Genomic DNA, 6,719 nt, shown 5'->3' with positions numbered 1-6,719 from the left:
AAAAAAAAAAAAAACTTCTCTGCGCTCTTATATTTGCCAATATGTTAAGCTAATCACTTCATATGAGAAACTCTAGCCTACGCAAAGATTGCATAAAGAAATGAAATGTATATTAGGAGCAAGCCATTGCACTGATTAGTGGTTATGATTCTAATGGAAATACAGACACAAATGCTAATCTTTCAACTGTGTGTAAAGATGAGGGGAAGAGATAGGAGACTTTCAAACTAACATAACAAGAAACATAATTTCCGTGATTGTTCAGGTGCCGCCCGAAATTCCGCAGGATGTCCCTCATTTTCGTCCGGATGACCCTTACCTTCCGCTTTCTTTGTGTTGGCATTTTAAACTACGATTGATTTATGAGGACTCTGACTAACTGCTCCTCAGATCTCGGCAGGGTAAATCTAGACAGCTAGCTAGACTATCTGTCCAATCTGAGTTTTCCGTAAAAAACACGACTAAAACAACTTTTGAGACGTTCCACCAAAAATCAAGGTCCTATCCCAAGGCTATTATGCAGAGTTATCATCATTTGGTCCGGCACATAGCGCCGCCAAAAACGATTGTGATTGGTTTAAGGAAATGCAAAAAAATTCAGAGCATGTTTCTCTCCCATTCCGGAATGCTGAGAAAGGTCTGGCAATGCAAGACTACTTTCAAACTAAGAGTGGCGGTCCAGGAGGTTTTCAAGTATGCACACAAGACATTGCCATTGCTGCCTGGTACTTCAGGCTGTAGCACCTTTAGCATGAATGATTAATCCAGTCCAGCTTTTACTTGTCTTGGAGGGGAGACAACGTGTTCTGGCTCATCAGTATTACACCCAAGCATACTTTGGTGATGATAGTGACACAGTGCTAGATTTAAAGGCTGTGTTGCAGGTTAACCACCACTGTTGATTATTGGGTACAAAAAGCACTCAAGATATGTATGTCATTTTTTTTTTAAATGTCTCCAATGTCTGTTTTGGTATTTTAACTCAATTTGGTGATGACGTCACATTGGGGAGAGTAGCCTCAGCCTGGTACTAAAACTGTGGCGACTGACTTGGATGAGGAAGCGGTGGAAAGGCTAGCAGCCATATAATTTCGAACCTGTCAGATGTGAGAGGGCAAATGAGGATTTGCCAAGATTAGGGGTCTCCTGGTGAGTTGCAATTATTTAGCAACGCAGCAGTGCCAGTGCAGCAGTGCATATAATAATGACTTTTCTTTTCACTGTCAGTGAATGGCACTGAGTGAACATCAATGTTTTCTTTACATCTAGTGACAATGATCATGTCATTAGTTCAGGTAAGTACTAGTAAAGTTATCGAACTAGATCTAGGAATAGAAGGCATCATGCTCCCCCCCCCCCAAGATAATCCCAACGTTAACACATTTCTGATTAGATAGCCAACGTTTTGATGGTAGCTTACTAGCTGTAGTAACATAATATTTGCCTAGTGTTATTTTTAAGTGTTTACCTCTTCCATCTGGTGAAAAGGTGTTGCTGTGTTTGGCAGGGGCTTGTGTGGTGGTGCCGAAACTGCGGTGGAGAGCATGTGCTGTAGGGGAGTGAGTATGTTTTAGCCGCTGGTCGAGGAGCTCAGCAGAAGTGACGTGCATCATTCAACGACATTTGAGGCATGCTGCTTGAATCCGTATGTGCAGAAGATAGTATAAACACATTTCAGACAGGATCATGGTCCCCTCCAAGCCAGCATGCAAAAATATTTTAATTGTTTTTATTTACTTTACCAGTCTTTTTAGACTGAGTCATATGAAAGACTACTTATCCCTACATAATACCAGTTCACTGCATACAGGCAGGCTATAAAAAACGTATTATGTATTATCAAAACAATTGTTTTGGGTCACTATAGCCATTCCCCTTGATATCATATAATCTAAAGAAAACAGAATGACAAATGGGAATACCTTATAGTAGCAGTGTTAGAACTGATTGGTACAGTAGGTACTGAGCATTTGAGCAACTCAGTGACAATATAGCTTTACTCCAGATGTAGTTTAGAAAAGAACTGACCAGTATTACAGTGTACCCCTGTTTGGTTTACGCCTGCCCTAAAAAAAAAAAAAAAAGTTATTAGTACATGGGTTAACAGGAACGACTTTTCTTTTTAGAAAATATTAAAGTTTGATTAAACACAGAACAGAGTGGAATTTAACATATGTTTTTATTTGAGAACAAAGTGTAGAATTGTAAAATAAATCCATGTGGATGTTTTTTAGGAAGGAGCAGGTTGGAGCAAAACCAATCTTTTACAGATTACGATTAGCTGAGAAATTCTTAAGAACCATTTTCACAGTATACTCAGTATTTGGTAAGTATTTGCACACCATTGTATCCTTCAAACATTTTTTAAGACTTGTCTGTGAGGTTGAAACATTCACACAAGTCCTTGACTCATGTAGCTCAGAATTTGTCTTAAACTGAGAATCTGAACTTTATTCACCTTGGTCTGCAGACTGCGGAACAGAGACGGGTATGCTCGCTGCAGCTGTAGCTTGGCTTCCACACTGACTCGTGGTAGGACACATTGCTCTAGTCGCGCACACTTGGGCTACTATTCCTTCGTCTTTCACATCCAGATAAATAATGTCCAGGATCACCGGAAAAAGGCACAATACGTGTGTTTCCATTTCAAACATCCCAGCAAGTTGATTGTGGGCGACAAAGCTGTCGAGGTTAGCTCGCCAAAACTCTACTGCCGAAGTTGCTGGCTGGCTACGCAACGTTAGCTATATCCGCTAACATACGTACAGGCTAACTATAGCCAGTTAGCTTTGTGTGTAACGAAAACCCACCCATCTCGTAGGAGCAAAGCTTACTAGTAAAGTGAACTAATGCCACACGTATTATGTTGACAACATGGACGCAGAAACTCCAAAGGCAGTTGTAACATTTACCTAGCAGACTAGGCTAACGCTGTTGTACTAACGTTAGCAATCGTCCGGCGGCGTAGCGTTAGCTAGCTGTCTAAACTTGTGAAAAGCCGAGCGACATCCCTGCCTAAGCTGTGTTTCACTTTCCCTCCAATATTATCATAAACACAGACAACCGAACTCAGTTGAGACCATAGACTGTTAATATTAAAAGACCAAAAGCCATATTAGGCCAGACCAGTGGCAAAGACAAGGCGGGCTGCTCTGGTTTCTCCCCAACGTGACGTATTACAATGCATTGTGGGGGAAAGGAGAATTACTGCAAACCGCTGTAAAATAGTGGCTACTTTTGTATTATATTCCATTTTGTGATCTACAACACCATCAAATACAATGGATAACAGTTAAAATGTTTATTGCCAACAAGCAAATTGCACAAAATTGTTGGAAACTTAAACCTGCAACATGGGCTTTAAAGAGAAGCCTTTATCCCAATTAAGCCTTCTGAATTTGCCTTTGTTTCTCTTTCTCCTGTCATCAACACTTGTATTATTGGAGCCAAAGGAGTTTCATACTGAAACCTTTTTTTCAGTAGCCTACTGATTTTGCATAATGAGGGATCTCTTATGACGAAAATGTTGTATTGGTTATACACTAAGTGGTATTTACTCTATTTTTCAGCAACAAATAGAACACGGATCATGCAGAATTGCCAGTGAACAGCTGTGCATGAATAAGTTGGGCTTTATTTCACACAGAAAGACTAATATAATCATTTGTTCAGTGTGGACGGATAAGGGTTGAGATATGAGATTGCACCCCTAATCCACAGTAGTAACACAAAAGGTAAATGGACTTGCTTAGGTCTTGAGGACATTTATCAGTTAATCTTTGATAAATCTTCACCAGCAAAAAAGGACCAGTTGCCTTTGACTCCCGACTTACAGATGGCCCAACCTGGAGGATGGATAATTTTTCATAGACACCCATTAACCACATTTTTCAGAAGTGTTCATGATAAAAAAATTAAAAATTTAAAAAACAGTCAAATCTCTAAGAAACCCTCAGCTAAGCTGGCTCTTTTGCCTTGCCCACTATGGCAAGGCATTCTGGGATATTCAATTTCCCTTTCATCAAAAAAGCAAGATTTGATTTGGTAGGACTACTGCGCTCAGTAGAGGAGACACTTCAAGATCAAACTCTTGTTAAGGAAACCCTACTGTCTTAACTGTTTTTCACTTTTGCAAGATTTCATATAGCATTGCCTCAAATGTTGTGGCATTTCACAGTGTATCTTTTTTCCATATTTCAAAGTGTGTTTTCCCTAAGACAGATGAAGACATGAAACAACAAAATAGATAAATATTTGCTATTAAGTGTAATTTATCACATTGCCGTTTATTTTACACATTTATCCTTTAGACTGTACATGGTGCTCACTTTGCAAATACATATCGTCAAAAGCATTTGCATATAAATGTAATCCACAACAGTATAACAATATAATCTTTTCACAACAGTAAGGAGAACTATGTACTGTAATAATATAGCACGATGTTTTCAGTACAGCCCTTTTTGTAAAAGGCATGTTTAAACCTCAAAATCAAAGTATCTTTATTAGTCTCCCTAAGGATAAATTTGTTTAGGACACCTAGTAACATTGCTGCAAGAGTTACAACAGACACACAACAACAAGCACAAGGTTAAAACAATTCAGACAAATGTACAGTAAACATACCGTATGGGCTACTCAAACAGCTGTGCAAATTGCAGATTACTAATTACCATTCTCTATACTAAAATAAGATAAAACCCATCCTTCCTACATTCTTCTGTTCACCCATACATGCCTTGCAACCACTCTATCATACTTCCATACGCATCCTTGCATTCATTCATATCCATATATCCATTCAGTCACAGATATACATTTATAAAAATCATAGTCATACATTCATTGCTGCTCATTAATGAGCTTACCTGCGAGAGGAACAAATTAGTGCTTATACCTGTTATTTTTCAACAGAGGAACCCTGTACCTCTTTCCTGATTTCAACAGCTCAATCTGTGAAAATCTGCTAGTACAGCACTGGTGTAATGGCGTTCTTCTATTACATGGTACCTACTCAACTCTGCTCTCCTTTTTTGGTTTTCCGTTACGGAAAAAAGTACCTGGTACCGGCTAACAGCTACTTTTTTTAGTACCACCTCAGTCAAGGTTCCAAGCGAGCTGAGGCAATACTAAAAAGGTGACGTGTAATCCTGCAGGCTACAGATTAGTCGGAGAGAATTGTTACTATTTACTGCGTCATCATTGCTAGCGACAACAGGGGTGTCCTGAACAAACTCGCCGTGTTTAAGTAGTTTAGCCAGCGGTTGTTTTTTGCCGCTTCCAGCTTCTTTTGAAACTAATTTTGTCTTCTGGCTGTGGCAACAGCCACATGCCGAGAATCAAAAACAACACACCTTCGACGTTCTGTGTGTGTGTTTCCTGCTATGACGACCACGCTTGCTTCACGCATGAGACGGTACTAATCTGCAATGGAAAAAGGAGGATAGGGCACCGCGGCCGAGTCGAGCAGGTTCCGTTAATGGAAAAACGCCATAAATGTCAACATAGGAGTTGTCTTTGAACATACCTATTAGTAATTACAACACTGCACTTTTCATCCCCAGTGCTAACATTAACATTAACTTTCCTTAAAAAAAAAACATCAATATGGATTTATGGTTAAATTCTGTGCTTTGTTCTCGAATAATGAATAACTATATAAAAATAAATTTAAAAAATGACAAATACAAAAACTGGCATTTAACACTATTTGGAGACATTTAAAAAAAAATGATATACATATCTTGAATGTTTTTTGTACCCAATAAACAGTGGTGGTTAACCTGCAACATGGCCTTTTAAAAAGGTGCAATGTGTAATACTGACAGCTAGTGCTTAAAATTGTTACTACAGTACAAATTCAAAACACTGGAGAGAGTCATCCTCAGCGCCGCGCCCCCTTCTCCTCAGACTCAAAGTTCACGGAGGTTTCCAGGCTGAGACCGAAACATCCACAACAATGTTGCTAGACGCTTGACTCACATATTACTTCACAGCACAGCGGAGTAGCTAACGTTAGATGCTGGCTATGTTGACGGTAATAAAAGTCAGTGCTCACGCAGAAGTCTGTAACCAACTGACAGACACACTTCCTAAGCTTAGAATTAAAGTAGGAACCTCTAAAAATAACACTACCTTACCGTCATCTCCACCCAAATGAACCCTTTCTTGGCTCAGAATTGCGGCGACAATCGCTAAAACACATTGCAAACTCACCATCTTCTCTTCCCGATTTACAGCCCCACTTTCTGGGCTTAAAATAACTCACCGTTATCGGCTATGGCCGCTGAACAGGCTACATGTTGTAAACAGCCATGGTCCGCTTGCCTAGTCCTCTGGTAATGTTAGCAGTTAGTAGGGTTAGCATGGCGGCGTTAGCCAGGAACAGTCGGGATCACTTTACTGGCTGTCTCTACATCGTTTTTGCAAGCAACCAACTCGGGTACTCTCGTTTTAGAATTCAAGGTGAGTATTCAAGTGTTGAAATGACATAAAAGGACATTTTTTTGGGGGTAGGGTAGAATCCATCTCTGTTGAGCCGGTTCGTTTGTTGCTGCTTTCATGGCTGTACTACGGTTACAGCTGTAGCAAGCTGGGTTTACGTTTTTTACAGGTATATCTGGAAACCCGGCCTGGCTGTCAAGCTACACACGGGCCAAAACACAAACAGGAATTCCGTCATGGGAGGGAAATTTCAAAAGGAGAAAATACTGGCATTA

At 39.9% G+C, this 6,719-nt stretch overlaps 2 long non-coding RNA genes across 2 annotated transcripts in view; one reads left to right on the top strand and one right to left on the bottom strand.

The window, feature by feature from the left end:
* Window positions 1-6,719, bottom strand: part of LOC116702536 (uncharacterized) — a 63,400-nt gene that overhangs the window by 41,881 nt on the left and 14,800 nt on the right. The gene's annotated exons all lie outside the window — the stretch shown is intronic.
* LOC116702538 (uncharacterized) lies at window positions 1,380-2,495 on the top strand. Its single transcript, XR_004335189.1, has 3 exons — window positions 1,380-1,460; window positions 2,093-2,099; window positions 2,485-2,495. It is a non-coding gene; the product is annotated as an uncharacterized LOC116702538 (long non-coding RNA).

Source organism: Etheostoma spectabile, chromosome 15 (assembly GCF_008692095.1).
Source record: "Etheostoma spectabile isolate EspeVRDwgs_2016 chromosome 15, UIUC_Espe_1.0, whole genome shotgun sequence".
In the NCBI taxonomy this organism is placed as follows: Eukaryota; Metazoa; Chordata; class Actinopteri; order Perciformes; family Percidae; genus Etheostoma; species Etheostoma spectabile.
The sequence above is the reverse complement of the archived record's forward strand: the minus strand, read 5'-3'. Positions and strand labels throughout refer to the sequence as shown.